Source organism: Mesoplodon densirostris, chromosome 1, assembly GCF_025265405.1.
Source record: "Mesoplodon densirostris isolate mMesDen1 chromosome 1, mMesDen1 primary haplotype, whole genome shotgun sequence".
NCBI lineage: Eukaryota > Metazoa > Chordata > Mammalia > Artiodactyla > Ziphiidae > Mesoplodon > Mesoplodon densirostris.
The window spans coordinates 125,035,656-125,055,022 of record NC_082661.1 but is presented as its reverse complement, the minus strand read 5'-3'; positions in this window follow the sequence as shown (position 1 = coordinate 125,055,022).

The following is a 19,367-nucleotide window of genomic DNA, read 5'->3' as shown; positions in this document are numbered from 1 at the left end:
TCATGATAAGGCTCCATGCCTTTTTCATCACAATGATCCATGACCTTTTCATCACAATGCTCCAAGACCCATGTAATCACAATGCTCCATGCACTTGTCATCACAAAGCTCAATGACGCATGCCATCAGAATGCTCCTTGGTCTTCTCCTCACAATGATCCATGCCCTTGTCATCACAATGTTCCAAGACACCTGTAATCACAATGCTCCATGCCCCTTTTCATCAGTATGCTCCATGAGACTCGTCATCACAAGGCTCCATGGTTTTGTCATCACAATGCTCCAGGACCTTGTCATCACAATGCTTCTAGACCATGTCATGAAAATTTTCAATGGCCCTTGTCATCATAATGCTCGAAGCCCTAATCATCACAATGCTCCATTATATTTGTCATCACAATTCTCCATTACATTTGGCATCACAATGCTCCATGCCATTGTCATCGCAATCGACCAAGACGTATGTCATCACAATGCTCTTTGACATCTGTCTTCACAATACTCCATGAGCTTCTCATCACAGTGCTCCATGCCTTTGTCATCACAATGCACCATGCCCACTCTCATCACAATAATCTATGAAACTTGTCAGACCAATGCTCCATGGCCTTCTCATCACAATGCTCTATACCCTAGTCATCACAATGCTTCAAGACCCCTGTAATCACAATGCTCCATGCCCCTTTTCATCAGAATGCTCCATGAGACTTGCCATCACAAGTCTCCATGGTCTTCTCATCACAATGCTCCAGGACCTTGACATCACCATGCTCCATTCCCTTGTCATCACAATGCTCCATGAGCACTGTCATCACAATAATCCATGAACATTTTCAGCCCAATGATCCACGACCTTCTCATCACAATGCTCCATGTCCACAGTCATCACAACACTCCATGACACCTGACAACACAATGATTAGGGACTCTTGTCATCACAATGCTCCATTCACTAGTCATCACAATGCTCCATGACCCCTGTTATCACAACACTCCATGAATATTTTCAGGCCAGTGCTCCATGACCCTTGTCATCCCAATGCTCCATGACCCCTGTATTCACAATGCTCCTTGACGCTTCTCATCACAGTGCTCCATGACACATGTCATCACAATGCTCCATACCTTTGTCAGCAAAATGCTACATGACATTGTCATTACAATGCTCTATGCGCTTGTCATCACAATACTCCATTTCCATTGTCATCACAATCCTCCATGAATCTTGGGATCACATTGCTTCATGCCCTTGTCATCACAATGCTCCATGCTCCTTGAAATCAAAATGATCCATGACCTCTGTCATCACAGTGCTCCAAAAGCTTGTGATCACAATGTTCCATAACACTTGTCATCACAACGCTCCATGATGCCTGTCATCACAATACTCCATGCCCTTTTCATCACAATGCTCCATGAGCTTTGTCACCACAATTCTCAATACACTTGTCATCACAATGCTCCCTGACTCTTGTCATCAGAATGCTCCTTGAACCCTGTCACGAAAAGGCTCCATGCCTTTTTCATCACAAAGCCCCATTCCGTTTTCATCACAATGCTCCATGCCATTGTCATCAATGTACTCCACAAGCTTGTCATCAGAATGCTCCATGACCCTTGTCATCACAATTCACCATGCACTTGTCAGCACAATGCTCGCTGACCCTTGTCATCACAATGCTCCAAGCCATTGTCATCACAATGCTCCATTTCCTTTGTCATGAGAATCCTCCATGACACCTGGCATCACAATGCTCCATGCCATCCTCATCACAACGGGACATTACACATGTGATCACAATGCTCCCTGACACCTGTCTTCACAATACTGCATGACCTGGTCATCACAACGCTCCATGCCCTTGTCATCACAATGCGCCATTCCAACTGTCATCGCAACCATCCATGATACTTATTAGACCAATGTTCCATGCCCTTGTTATCACCATGCTCCATACCCTCGTTATCACAATGCTCCATGACCCCTGTCAGCACAATGCTCCATGACTCCAGTCATCACAGTGCTCCATAAAATTTGTCATCACAGTGCTCCATGCACTTCTCATCAAAATGCTCTCTCACCACTGATATCACAATGCTACATCACTATTTGTCACAATACTCCCTCACCCCTGTCATCATAATGTTCCATGACTCCTGTTATCACAATGCTACATCCACTTATCATCACAATGTTCGATGACCCCTGACATCACAATGTTCCATAACATCTGTCATCAAAATGTTCCATGACACTTTTCATCAAATTGCTCCATGACCCAGTCATCAGAATGCTCCCTGCCCTACTCATCACAATGCACAACGCCCTTGCCATCAAAATGCTCAATGACCCTTGTCATCACAAAGATCCATGACTCTTGGCATCACAATGCTCCATGTCATTGTCATCACAATGCTCCATGAACGCTCTCATCACATTGCTCCATGCCCTTGTCTTCACATAGCTCCATGACACGTCATCAGAATGCTCCATGGCCTTCTCATCACAATGCTCCATGCCCTTGCCATCACAATGCTCCATTACCACTGTCATAACAATGCTCCATGACCCCTGCTATCACGAAGTTCCATGGCCTTGTCATCAAAGGCTCCATGACCCTTCTCATCACAATGCTTCAAGAACACTGTAATCAAAATGCCATATGCCCCTTTTCATCTCAATGGTCCATGAACCCTGTCATCACAATGCACCATGCCCATCATCATAATGCTTCATGCTATTGTCATAACAATGAAATCAAAATGCTCCATGACCTCTGTCATAACAATGCTCCAAACACTTGTGATCACAATATTCCATAACACTTGTCATCACAATGCCCCATGACGCTCGTCATCACAATTATCCATGGTCTTCTCATCACAATGCTCCATGACCTTCGTCATCACAATGCTCAATACACTTGTCATCAACATCCTCCGTGACACTTGTTGTCTGTATGCTCCTTGAACCCTGTCATGACAAGGCTCCATGACTTTTTCATCACAATGATCCATGCCCTTTTCATCACAATGCTCCAAGTCCCATGTAATCACAATGCTCCAGGCCCACTCTCATTACAATAATCCATGAAACATTTCAGACCAAAGTTCCATACCCTTCTCATCACATTGCTTAATTACCCCTGTCATAAGAATGCACCATGACACCTGCCATCACAATGTTCCACGGCCTAGTCATCACAATGTTCCATGATATTTTTCATTACAATGCTCAAGACCCCTGAAATCACAATGCTCCATGCCTTTGTCATCACAAAGCCCCATGACGCATGTCATCAGAATGTTCCATGGCCTTCTCATCACAATGCTCCATGCACTTGTCATCACAATGCTCCAAGACCATTGTAATCACACTTCTCCATGCCACTTTTCATCTCAATGCTCCATGAAATCTGTCATCACAATGCTCCAAGACCCTTGTAATCACAATTCTCCATGCCCCTTTTCATCTCAGTGCTCCATGAACCCTGTCATCACAATGCACCATGCCCATCATCATAATGCTTCAGGCTATTGTCATCACAATGAAATCAGTATTCTGCATGACCTCTGTCATCATAATGCTCCAAACCCTAGTGATCACAATGTTGCATAACACGTATCATCACAACACCCCATAACGCTCATCATCACAATGATCCATGGTCTTCTCATCACAATGCTCCATGATCTTTGTCATCACAATGCTCAATACACTTGTCATCACAATGATCCCTGATACTTGTCGTCAGTATGCTCCTTGAACCCTGTCATGACAAGGTTCCATGCATTTTTCATCACAATGATCCATGATCATTTCATCACAGTCCTCCAAGGTCCCTGTAATCGCAATGCTCCAGGCCCTTGTCATCACAAAACGCCATGACACATGTCATCAGAATGCTCCATGGCCTTCTCATCACAATGCTCCATGCGCTTGTCAGCACAATGCTCCATGACACATGTCATCACAATGCTCCATGACTTTGTCAGCAAAATGCTACATGACCTTGTCATTACAATCCTCTATGCGCTTGTCATTACAATACTCGACTTGCATTGTCATCACAATCCTCCATGAATTGGGGGATCACATTGCTTCATGCCCTTGTCATCACAGTGCTCCATGCTCCTTGAAATCAAAATGATCCATGACCTCTGTCATCACAATGCTCCAAACCCTTGTGATCACAATGTTCAATAACACTTGTCCTCACAACGCTCCATGATGCCTGTGATCAAAATACTCCATGCCCTTTTCATCACAATGCTCCATGAGCTTTGTCACCACAATTCTCAATACACTTGTCATCACAATGCTCCCTGACACTTGTCATCAGAATGCTCCTTGAACCCTGTCACGAAAAGGCTCCATGCCTTTTTCATCACAATGCCCCATGCCGTTTTCCACACAATGCTCCATGCCATTGTCATCAAAATACTACACAAGCTTGTCATCAGAATGCTCCATGACACTTGTCATCACAATTCTCCATGCACGTGTCAGCACAATTCTCCCTGACCCTTGTCATCACAATGCTCCAAGCAATTGTCATCACAATGCTCCATTACCTTTTTCATCAGAATCCTCCCTGACACTTGGCAGCACAATGCTCCATGCCATCCTCATCACAATGGGCCATTACATATGTGATCACAGTGCTCCCTGACACCTGTCTTCACAATACACATGACCTGGTCATCACAATGCTCCATGTCCTTGTCATCACAGTGTGCCATTCCAACTGTCATCACAATACTCCATGAAGTTTATTAGACCAATGTTCCATGTACTTGTCATCACAATGCTCCATGCCCTTGTTATCACAATGCTCCATGACCCCTGTCATCACAATGCTCCGTGACTCCAGTCATCACAATGCTTCATGACCTTTGTCAACACAATGGTCCATGCCCTCGTCATCAACAGTCTCTGTGACCTTTTTAACCACAATGCTCCATGAACTTTTCATCACAATGCTCTTTGACCCTTGTCATCACAATGCTCTATGACTTGCTCAGCACAATGCTCCATGACCCTTGTCATCACAATGCTCCATTCGCTTGTCAGCACAATGCTCCATGACACATGTCATTACAATGCACCATGCACTTGTCATCACAGTGATCCAAAACATTGTCTTCACAATGCTCCATAAAATTTGTCATCACAATGCTCCATGCACTTCTCATCAAAATGCTCTCTCACCACTGATATCACAATGCTACATCACTATTTGTCACAATACTCCCTCACCCCTGTCATCATAATGTTCCATGACTCCTGTTATCACAATGCTACATGCACTTATCATCACAATTTTCGATGACCCCTGACATCACAATGTTCCATAACATGTGTCATCAAAATGTTCCATGACACTTTTCATCAAATTGCTCCATGACCCAGTCATCAGAATGCTCCCTGCCCTACTCATCACAATGCACAACGCCCTTGCCATCAAAATGCTCAATGACCTTTGTCATCACAAAGATCCATGACCCTTGGCATCACAATGCTCCATGTCATTGTCATCACAATGCTCCATGAACGCTCTCATCACATTGCTCCATGCCCTTGTCTTCACATAGCTCCATGACACGTCATCAGAATGCTCCAAGGCCTTCTCATCACAATGCTCCATGCCCTTGCCATCACAATGCTCCATTACCACTGTCATAACAATGCTCCATGACCCCTGCCATCACGAAGTTCCATGGCCTTGTCATCAAAGGCTCCATGACCCTTCTCATCACAATGCTTCAAGAACACTGTAATCACAATGCCATATGCCCCTTTTCATCTCAATGGTCCATGAACCCTGTCATCACAATGCACCATGCCCATCATCATAATGCTTCATGCTATTGTCATAACAATGAAATCAAAATGCTCCATGACCTCTGTCATAACAATGCTCCAAACACTTGTGATCACAATATTCCATAACACTTGTCATCACAATGCCCCATGACGCTCGTCATCACAATTATCCATGGTCTTCTCATCACAATCCTCCATGACCTTCGTCATCACAATGCTCAATACACTTGTCATCAACATGCTCACTGACACTTGTTGTCTGTATGCTCCTTGAACCCTGTCATGACAAGGCTCCATGACTTTTTCATCACAATGATCCATGCCCTTTTCATCACAATGCTCCAAGTCCCATGTAATCACAATGCTCCATGCCCACTCTCATCACAATAATCCATGAAACATTTCAGACCAAAGTTCCATACCCTTCTCATCACATTGCTTAATTACCCCTGTCATAAGAATGCACCATGACACCTGCCATCACAATGTTCCACGGCCTAGTCATCACAAGGTTCCATGATATTTTTCATTACAATGCTCAAGACCCCTGAAATCACAATGCTCCATGCCTTTGTCATCACAAAGCCCCATGACACATGTCATCAGAATGTTCCATGGCCTTCTCATCACAATGCTCCATGCACTTGTCATCACAATGCTCCAAGACCATTGTAATCACACTTCTCCATGCCACTTTTCATCTCAATGCTCCATGAAATCTGTCATCACAATGCTCCAAGACCCTTGTAATCACAATTCTCCATGCCCCTTTTCATCTCAGTGCTCCATGAACCCTGTAATCACAGTGCACCATGCCCATCATCATAATGCTTCAGGCTATTGTCATCACAATGAAATCAATATTCTGCATGACCTCTGTCATCATAATGCTCCAAACCCTAGTGATCACAATGTTGCATAACACGTATCATCACAACACCCCATAACGCTCATCATCACAATGATCCATGGTCTTCTCATCACAATGCTCCATGATCTTTGTCATCACAATGCTCAATACACTTGTCATCACAATGATCCCTGATACTTGTCGTCAGTATGCTCCTTGAACCCTGTCATGACAAGGTTCCATGCATTTTTCATCACAATGATCCATGATAATTTCATCACAGTCCTCCAAGGTCCCTGTAATCGCAATGCTCCAGGCCCTTGTCATCACAAAACGCCATGACACATGTCATCAGAATGCTCCATGGCCTTCTCATCACAATGCTCCATGCGCTTGTCAGCACAATGCTCCATGACACATGTCATCACAATGCTCCATGACTTTGTCAGCAAAATGCTACATGACCTTGTCATTACAATCCTCTATGCGCTTGTCATTACAATACTCGACTTGCATTGTCATCACAATCCTCCATGAATTGGGGGATCACATTGCTTCATGCCCTTGTCATCACAGTGCTCCATGCTCCTTGAAATCAAAATGATCCATGACCTCTGTCATCACAATGCTCCAAACCCTTGTGATCACAATGTTCAATAACACTTGTCCTCACAACGCTCCATGATGCCTGTGATCAAAATACTCCATGCCCTTTTCATCACAATGCTCCATGAGCTTTGTCACCACAATTCTCAATACACTTGTCATCACAATGCTCCCTGACACTTGTCATCAGAATGCTCCTTGAACCCTGTCACGAAAAGGCTCCATGCCTTTTTCATCACAATGCCCCATGCCGTTTTCCTCACAATGCTCCATGCCATTGTCATCAAAATACTACACAAGCTTGTCATCAGAATGCTCCATGACACTTGTCATCACAATTCTCCATGCACTTGTCAGCACAATTCTCCCTGACCCTTGTCATCACAATGCTCCAAGCAATTGTCATCACAATGCTCCATTACCTTTTTCATCAGAATCCTCCCTGACACTTGGCAGCACAATGCTCCATGCCATCCTCATCACAATGGGCCATTACATATGTGATCACAGTGCTCCCTGACACCTGTCTTCACCATACGCATGACCTGGTCATCACAATGCTCCATGTCCTTGTCATCACAGTGTGCCATTCCAACTGTCATCACAATACTCCATGAAGCTTATTAGACCAATGTTCCATGTACTTGTCATCACAATGCTCCATGCCCTTGTTATCACAATGCTCCATGACCCCTGTCATCACAATGCTCCGTGACTCCAGTCATCACAATGCTTCATGACCTTTGTCAACACAATGGTCCGTGCCCTCGTCATCAACAGTCTCTGTGACCTTTTTAACCACAATGCTCCATGAACTTTTCATCACAATGCTCTTTGACCCTTGTCATCACAATGCTCTATGACTTGCTCAGCACAATGCTCCATGACCCTTGTCATCACAATGCTCCATTCGCTTGTCAGCACAATGCTCCATGACACATGTCATTACAATGCACCATGCACTTGTCATCACAGTGATCCAAAACATTGTCTTCACAATGCTCCATAAAATTTGTCATCACAATGCTCCATGCACTTCTCATCAAAATGCTCTCTCACCACTGATATCACAATGCTACATCACTATTTGTCACAATACTCCCTCACCCCTGTCATCATAATGTTCCATGACTCCTGTTATCACAATGCTACATGCACTTATCATCACAATTTTCGATGACCCCTGACATCACAATGTTCCATAACATGTGTCATCAAAATGTTCCATGACACTTTTCATCAAATTGCTCCATGACCCAGTCATCAGAATGCTCCCTGCCCTACTCATCACAATGCACAACGCCCTTGCCATCAAAATGCTCAATGACCTTTGTCATCACAAAGATCCATGACCCTTGGCATCACAATGCTCCATGTCATTGTCATCACAATGCTCCATGAACGCTCTCATCACATTGCTCCATGCCCTTGTCTTCACATAGCTCCATGACACGTCATCAGAATGCTCCATGGCCTTCTCATCACAATGCTCCATGCCCTTGCCATCACAATGCTCCATTACCACTGTCATAACAATGCTCCATGACCCCTGCCATCACGAAGTTCCATGGCCTTGTCATCAAAGGCTCCATGACCCTTCTCATCACAATGCTTCAAGAACACTGTAATCACAATGCCATATGCCCCTTTTCATCTCAATGGTCCATGAACCCTGTCATCACAATGCACCATGCCCATCATCATAATGCTTCATGCTATTGTCATAACAATGAAATCAAAATGCTCCATGACCTCTGTCATAACAATGCTCCAAACACTTGTGATCACAATATTCCATAACACTTGTCATCACAATGCCCCATGACGCTCGTCATCACAATTATCCATGGTCTTCTCATCACAATCCTCCATGACCTTCGTCATCACAATGCTCAATACACTTGTCATCAACATGCTCCCTGACACTTGTTGTCTGTATGCTCCTTGAACCCTGTCATGACAAGGCTCCATGACTTTTTCATCACAATGATCCATGCCCTTTTCATCACAATGCTCCAAGTCCCATGTAATCACAATGCTCCATGCCCACTCTCATCACAATAATCCATGAAACATTTCAGACCAAAGTTCCATACCCTTCTCATCACATTGCTTAATTACCCCTGTCATAAGAATGCACCATGACACCTGCCATCACAATGTTCCACGGCCTAGTCATCACAAGGTTCCATGATATTTTTCATTACAATGCTCAAGACCCCTGAAATCACAATGCTCCATGCCTTTGTCATCACAAAGCCCCATGACGCATGTCATCAGAATGTTCCATGGCCTTCTCATCACAATGCTCCATGCACTTGTCATCACAATGCTCCAAGACCATTGTAATCACACTTCTCCATGCCACTTTTAATCTAAATGCTCCATGAAATCTGTCATCACAATGCTCCAAGACCATTGTAATCACAATTCTCCATGCCCCTTTTCATCTCAGTGCTCCATGAACCCTGTCATCACAGTGCACCATGCCCATCATCATAATGCTTCAGGCTATTGTCATCACAATGAAATCAATATTCTGCATGACCTCTGTCATCATAATGCTCCAAACCCTAGTGATCACAATGTTGCATAACACGTATCATCACAACACCCCATAACGCTCATCATCACAATGATCCATGGTCTTCTCATCACAATGCTCCATGATCTTTGTCATCACAATGCTCAATACACTTGTCATCACAATGATCCCTGATACTTGTCGTCAGTATGCTCCTTGAACCCTGTCATGACAAGGTTCCATGCATTTTTCATCACAATGATCCATGATCATTTCATCACAGTCCTCCAAGGTCCCTGTAATCGCAATGCTTCAGGCCCTTGTCATCACAAAACGCCATGACACATGTCATCAGAATGCTCCATGGCCTTCTCATCACAATGCTCCATGCGCTTGTCAGCACACTGCTCCATGACACATGTCATCACAATGCTCCATGACTTTGTCAGCAAAATGCTACATGACCTTGTCATTACAATCCTCTATGCGCTTGTCATTACAATACTCGACTTGCATTGTCATCACAATCCTCCATGAATTGGGGGATCACATTGCTTCATGCCCTTGTCATCACAGTGCTCCATGCTCCTTGAAATCAAAATGATCCATGAACTCTGTCATCACAATGCTCCAAACCCTTGTGATCACAATGTTCAATAACACTTGTCCTCACAACGCTCCATGATGCCTGTGATCAAAATACTCCATGCCCTTTTCATCACAATGCTCCATGAGCTTTGTCACCACAATTCTCAATACACTTGTCATCACAATGCTCCCTGACACTTGTCATCAGAATGCTCCTTGAACCCTGTCACAAAAAGGCTCCATGCCTTTTTCATCACAATGCCCCATGCCGTTTTCCTCACAATGCTCCATGCCATTGTCATCAAAATACTACACAAGCTTGTCATCAGAATGCTCCATGACACTTGTCATCACAATTCTCCATGCACTTGTCAGCACAATTCTCCCTGACCCTTGTCATCACAATGCTCCAAGCAATTGTCATCACAATGCTCCATTACCTTTTTCATCAGAATCCTCCCTGACACTTGGCAGCACAATGCTCCATGCCATCCTCATCACAATGGGCCATTACATATGTGATCACAGTGCTCCCTGACACCTGTCTTCACCATACGCATGACCTGGTCATCACAATGCTCCATGTCCTTGTCATCACAGTGTGCCATTCCAACTGTCATCACAATACTCCATGAAGCTTATTAGACCAATGTTCCATGTACTTGTCATCACAATGCTCCATGCCCTTGTTATCACAATGCTCCATGACCCTGTCATCACAATGCTCCGTGACTCCAGTCATCACAATGCTTCATGACCTTTGTCAACACAATGGTCCATGCCCTCGTCATCAACAGTCACTGTGACCTTTTTAACCACAATGCTCCATGAACTTTTCATCACAATGCTCTTTGACCCTTGTCATCACAATGCTCTATGACTTGCTCAGCACAATGCTCCATGACCCTTGTCATCACAATGCTCCATTCGCTTGTCAGCACAATGCTCCATGACACATGTCATTACAATGCACCATGCACTTGTCATCACAGTGATCCAAAACATTGTCTTCACAATGCTCCATAAAATTTGTCATCACAATGCTCCATGCACTTCTCATCAAAATGCTCTCTCACCACTGATATCACAATGCTACATCACTATTTGTCACAATACTCCCTCACCCCTGTCATCATAATGTTCCATGACTCCTGTTATCACAATGCTACATGCACTTATCATCACAATTTTCGATGACCCCTGACATCACAATGTTCCATAACATGTGTCATCAAAATGTTCCATGACACTTTTCATCAAATTGCTCCATGACCCAGTCATCAGAATGCTCCCTGCCCTACTCAACACAATGCACAACGCCCTTGCCATCAAAATGCTCAATGACCTTTGTCATCACAAAGATCCATGACCCTTGGCATCACAATGCTCCATGTCATTGTCATCACAATGCTCCATGAACGCTCTCATCACATTGCTCCATGCCCTTGTCTTCACATAGCTCCATGACACGTCATCAGAATGCTCCATGGCCCTCTCATCACAATGCTCCATGCCCTTGCCATCACAATGCTCCATTACCACTGTCATAACAATGCTCCATGACCCCTGCCATCACGAAGTTCCATGGCCTTGTCATCAAAGGCTCCATGACCCTTCTCATCACAATGCTTCAAGAACAGTATAATCACAATGCTATATGCCCCTTTTCATCACAATGGTCCATGAACCCTGTCATCAAAATGCACCATGCCCATCATCATAATGCTTCAAGCTATTGTCATAACAATGAAATCAAAATGCTCCATGACTTCTGTCATAACAATGCTCCAAACACTTGTGATCACAATATTCCATAACACTTGTCATCACAATGCCCCATGACGCTCGTCATCACAATTATCCATGGTCTTTTGATCACAATGCTCCATGACCTTCGTCATCACAATGCTCAATACACTTGTCATCAACATGCTCCCTGACACTTGTTGTCTGTATGCTCCTTGAACCCTGTCATGACAAGGCTCCATGACTTTTTCATCACAATGATCCATGCCCTTTTCATCACAATGCTCCAAGCCCCATGTAATCACAATTCTCCGTGCCCACTCTCATCACAATAATCCATGAAACATTTCAGACCAAAGTTCCATACCCTTCTCATCACAATGCTTAATTACCCCTGTCATAAGAATGCACCATGACACCTGCCATCACAATGTTCCACGGCCTAGTCATCACAAGGTTCCATGATATTTTTCATTACAATGCTCAAGACCCCTGAAATCACAATGCTCCATGCCCTTGTCATCACAAAGCCCCATGACGCATGTCATCAGAATGTTCCATGGCCTTCTCATCACAATGCTCCATGCACTTGTCATCACAATGCTCCAAGACCATTGTAATCACACTGCTCCATGCCCCTTTTCATCTCAGTGCTCCATGAACCCTGTCATCACAATGCACCATGCCCATCATCATAATGCTTCAGGCTATTGTCATCACAATGAAATCAATATTCTGCATGACCTCTGTCATCATAATGCTCCAAACCCTAGTGATCACAATGTTGCATAACACGTATCATCACAACACCCCATGACGCTCATCATCACAATGATCCATGGTCTTCTCATCACAATGCTCCATGATCTTTGTCATCACAATGCTCAATACACTTGTCATCACAATGATCCCTGACACTTGTCGTCAGTATGCTCCTTGAACCCTGTCATGACAAGGTTCCATGCATTTTTCATCACAATGATCCATGATCATTTCATCACAGTCCTCCAAGGTCCCTGTAATCACAATGCTCCATGCCCTTGTCATCACAAAACGCCATGACGCATGTCATCAGAATGCTCCATGGCCTTCTCATCACAATGCTCCATGCGCTTGTCAGCACAATGCTCCATGACACATGTCATCACAATGCTCCATGACTTTGTCAGCAAAATGCTACATGACCTTGTCATTACAATCCTCTATGCGCTTGTCATTACAATACTCGACTTGCATTGTCATCACAATCCTCCATGAATTGGGGGATCACATTGCTTCATGCCCTTGTCATCACAGTGCTCCATGCTCCTTGAAATCAAAATGATCCATGAACTCTGTCATCACAATGCTCCAAACCCTTGTGATCACAATGTTCAATAACACTTGTCCTCACAACGCTCCATGATGCCTGTGATCAAAATACTCCATGCCCTTTTCATCACAATGCTCCATGAGCTTTGTCACCACAATTCTCAATACACTTGTCATCACAATGCTCCCTGACACTTGTCATCAGAATGCTCCTTGAACCCTGTCACAAAAAGGCTCCATGCCTTTTTCATCACAATGCCCCATGCCGTTTTCCTCACAATGCTCCATGCCATTGTCATCAAAATACTACACAAGCTTGTCATCAGAATGCTCCATGACACTTGTCATCACAATTCTCCATGCACTTGTCAGCACAATTCTCCCTGACCCTTGTCATCACAATGCTCCAAGCAATTGTCATCACAATGCTCCATTACCTTTTTCATCAGAATCCTCCCTGACACTTGGCAGCACAATGCTCCATGCCATCCTCATCACAATGGGCCATTACATATGTGATCACAGTGCTCCCTGACACCTGTCTTCACCATACGCATGACCTGGTCATCACAATGCTCCATGTCCTTGTCATCACAGTGTGCCATTCCAACTGTCATCACAATACTCCATGAAGCTTATTAGACCAATGTTCCATGTACTTGTCATCACAATGCTCCATGCCCTTGTTATCACAATGCTCCATGACCCTGTCATCACAATGCTCCGTGACTCCAGTCATCACAATGCTTCATGACCTTTGTCAACACAATGGTCCATGCCCTCGTCATCAACAGTCACTGTGACCTTTTTAACCACAATGCTCCATGAACTTTTCATCACAATGCTCTTTGACCCTTGTCATCACAATGCTCTATGACTTGCTCAGCACAATGCTCCATGACCCTTGTCATCACAATGCTCCATTCGCTTGTCAGCACAATGCTCCATGACACATGTCATTACAATGCACCATGCACTTGTCATCACAGTGATCCAAAACATTGTCTTCACAATGCTCCATAAAATTTGTCATCACAATGCTCCATGCACTTCTCATCAAAATGCTCTCTCACCACTGATATCACAATGCTACATCACTATTTGTCACAATACTCCCTCACCCCTGTCATCATAATGTTCCATGACTCCTGTTATCACAATGCTACATGCACTTATCATCACAATTTTCGATGACCCCTGACATCACAATGTTCCATAACATGTGTCATCAAAATGTTCCATGACACTTTTCATCAAATTGCTCCATGACCCAGTCATCAGAATGCTCCCTGCCCTACTCAAAACAATGCACAACGCCCTTGCCATCAAAATGCTCAATGACCTTTGTCATCACAAAGATCCATGACCCTTGGCATCACAATGCTCCATGTCATTGTCATCACAATGCTCCATGAACGCTCTCATCACATTGCTCCATGCCCTTGTCTTCACATAGCTCCATGACACGTCATCAGAATGCTCCATGGCCCTCTCATCACAATGCTCCATGCCCTTGCCATCACAATGCTCCATTACCACTGTCATAACAATGCTCCATGACCCCTGCCATCACGAAGTTCCATGGCCTTGTCATCAAAGGCTCCATGACCCTTCTCATCACAATGCTTCAAGAACAGTATAATCACAATGCTATATGCCCCTTTTCATCACAATGGTCCATGAACCCTGTCATCAAAATGCACCATGCCCATCATCATAATGCTTCAAGCTATTGTCATAACAATGAAATCAAAATGCTCCATGACTTCTGTCATAACAATGCTCCAAACACTTGTGATCACAATATTCCATAACACTTGTCATCACAATGCCCCATGACGCTCGTCATCACAATTATCCATGGACTTTTGATCACAATGCTCCATGACCTTCGTCATCACAATGCTCAATACACTTGTCATCAACATGCTCCCTGACACTTGTTGTCTGTATGCTCCTTGAACCCTGTCATGACAAGGCTCCATGACTTTTTCATCACAATGATCCATGCCCTTTTCATCACAATGCTCCAAGCCCCATGTAATCACAATGCTCCGTGCCCACTCTCATCACAATAATCCATGAAACATTTCAGACCAAAGTTCCATACCCTTCTCATCACAATGCTTAATTACCCCTGTCATAAGAATGCACCATGACACCTGCCATCACAATGTTCCACGGCCTAGTCATCACAAGGTTCCATGATATTTTTCATTACAATGCTCAAGACCCCTGAAATCACAATGCTCCATGCCCTTGTCATCACAAAGCCCCATGACGCATGTCATCAGAATGTTCCATGGCCTTCTCATCACAATGCTCCATGCACTTGTCATCACAATGCTCCAAGACCATTGTAATCACACTGCTCCATGCCCCTTTTCATCTCAGTGCTCCATGAACCCTGTCATCACAATGCACCATGCCCATCATCATAATGCTTCAGGCTATTGTCATCACAATGAAATCAATATTCTGCATGACCTCTGTCATCATAATGCTCCAAACCCTAGTGATCACAATGTTGCATAACACGTATCATCACAACACCCCATGACGCTCATCATCACAATGATCCATGGTCTTCTCATCACAATGCTCCATGATCTTTGTCATCACAATGCTCAATACACTTGTCATCACAATGATCCCTGACACTTGTCGTCAGTATGCTCCTTGAACCCTGTCATGACAAGGTTCCATGCATTTTTCATCACAATGATCCATGATCATTTCATCACAGTCCTCCAAGGTCCCTGTAATCACAATGCTCCATGCCCTTGTCATCACAAAACGCCATGACGCATGTCATCAGAATGCTCCATGGCCTTCTCATCACAATGCTCCATGCGCTTGTCAGCACAATGCTCCATGACACATGTCATCACAATGCTCCATGACTTTGTCAGCAAAATGCTACATGACCTTGTCATTACAATCCTCTATGCGCTTGTCATTACAATACTCGACTTGCATTGTCATCACAATCCTCCATGAATTGGGGGATCACATTGCTTCATGCCCTTGTCATCACAGTGCTCCATGCTCCTTGAAATCAAAATGATCCAGGACCTCTGTCATCACAATGCTCCAAACACTTGTGATCACAATGTTCCATAACACTTGTCCTCACAACGCTCCATGATGCCTGTCATCAAAATACTCCATGCCCTTTTCATCACAATGCTCCATGACCTTTGTCACCACAATTCTCAATACACTTGTCATCACAATGCTCCCTGACACTTGTCATCAGAATGCTCCTTGAACCCTGTCACGAAAAGGCTCCATGCCTTTTTCATCACAATGCCCCATGCCATTGTCCTCACAATGCTCCATTCCATTGTCATCAAAATACTCCACAAGCTTGTCATCAGAATGTTCCATGACACTTGTCATCACAATTCTCCATGCACTTGTCAGCACAATTCTCCCTGACCCTTGTCATCACAATGCTCCAAGCAATTGTCCTCACAATGCTCCATTACCTTTGTCATCAGAATCCTCCCTGACACTTGGCAGCACAATGCTCCATGCCATCCTCATCACAATGGGCCATTACATATGTGATCACAGTGCTCCCTGACACCTGTCTTCACCATACGCATGACCTGGTGATCACAATGCTCCATGTCCTTGTCATCACAGTGTGCCATTCCAACTGTCATCGTAATACTCCATGAAGCTTATTAGACCAATGTTCCATGTACTTGTCATCACAATGCTCCATGCCCTTGTTATCACAATGCTCCATGACCCCTGTCATCACAATGCTCCGTGACTCCAGTCATCACAATGCTTCATGACCTTTGTCAACACAATGGTCCATGCCCTCGTCATCAACAGTCTCTGTGACCTTTTTAACCACAATGCTCCATGAACTTTTCATCACAATGCTCTTTGACCCTTGTCATCACAGTGCTCTATGACTTGCTCAGCACAATGCTCCATGACCCTTGTCATCACAATGCTCCATTCGCTTGTCAGCCCAATGCTCCATGACACATGTCATTACAATGCACCATGCACTTGTCATCACAGTGATCCACAACATTGTCTTCACAATGCTCCATAAAATTTGTCATCACAATGCTCCATGCACTTCTCTTCAAAATGCTCTCTCACCACTGATATCACAATGCTACATCACTATTTGTCACAATACTCCCTCACCCCTGTCATCACAATGTTCCATGACTCCTGTCATCACAATGCTACATGCACTTATCATCATAATGTTCGATGACCTCTGAAATCACAATGTTCCATAACACCTATCATCAAAATGTTCCATGCCAATTTTCATCAAATTGCTCTATGACCCTGTCATCACAATGCTCCCTGCCCTTCTCATCACAATGCACAAAGCCCTTGCCATCAAAATGCTCCATGACATTTGTCATCACAATGATCCCTGACACTTGGCATCACAATGCTCCATGTCATTGTCATCACAATGCTCCATGAACGCTCTCATCACATTGCTCCATGCCCTTGTCTTCACATAGATCCATGACACATGTCATCAGAATGCTCCATGGCCTTCTCATCACAATGCTCCATGCCCTTGCCATCACAATGCTCCATTACACCTGTCATAACAATGCTCCATGACCCCTGCCATCACGATGTTCCATGGCATTGTCATCACAAGGCTCCATGACCCTTCTCATCACAATGCTCCAAGAACACTCTAATCCCAATGTTCTATGCCCCTTTTCATCTCAATGATCCATGAACCTTGTCATCACAATGCACCATGCCCATCATCATAATGCTTCATGCTATTTTCATAACAATGAAATCAAAATGTTCCATGACCTCTGTCATAACAATGCTCCAAACCCTTGTGATCACAATATTCCATAACACGTGTCATCACAATGCCCCATGAGGCTCGTCATCACAATTATCCATGGGCTTCTCATCACAATGCTCCATGAACTTTGTCATCACAATGCTCAATACAATTGTCATCAAAATGCTCCCTGACACTTTTTGTCTGTATGCTCCTTGAACCCTGTCATGACAAGGTTCCATGCCTGTTTCATCACAATGATCCATGACCTTTTGATCACAATGCTCCAAGTCCCATGTAATCACAATGCTCCACGCACTTGTCATCACAAAGCTCAATGACGCATGCCATCATTATGCTCCTTGGTCTTCTCCTCACAATGATCCATGCCCTTGTCATCACAATGTTCCAAGACACCTGTAATCACAATGCTCCATGCCCCTTTTCATCAGTATGCTCCATGAGACTTGTCATCACAAGGCTCCATGGTTTTGTCATCACAATGCTCCAGGACCTTGTCATCACAATGCTTCTCGACCTTGTCATGAAAATTTTCAATGGCCCTTGTCATCATAATGCTCGAAGCCCTAATCATCACAATGCTCCATTATATTTGTCATCACCATTCTCCATTACATTTGGCATCACAATGCTCCATGCCATTGTCATCGAATCGACCAAGACATATGTCATCACAATGCTCTTTGACATCTGTCTTCACAATACTCCATGAGCTTCTCATCACAGTGCTCCATGCCTTTGTCATCACAATGCACCATGCCCACTGTCATCACAATAATCTATGAAACTTGTCAGACCAATGCTCCATGGCCTTCTCATCACAATGCTCTATACCCTAGTCATCACAATGCTTCAAGACACCTGTAATCACAATGCTCCATGCCCCTTTTCATCAGAATACTCTATGAGACTTGCCATCACAAGTCTCCATGGTCTTCTCATCACAATGCTCCAGGACCTTGACATCACCATGCTCCATTCCCTTGTCATCACAATGCTCCATGAGCACTGTCATCACAATAATCCATGAACATTTTCAGCCCAATGATCCACGACCTTCTCATCACAATGCTCCATGTCCAATATCATCACA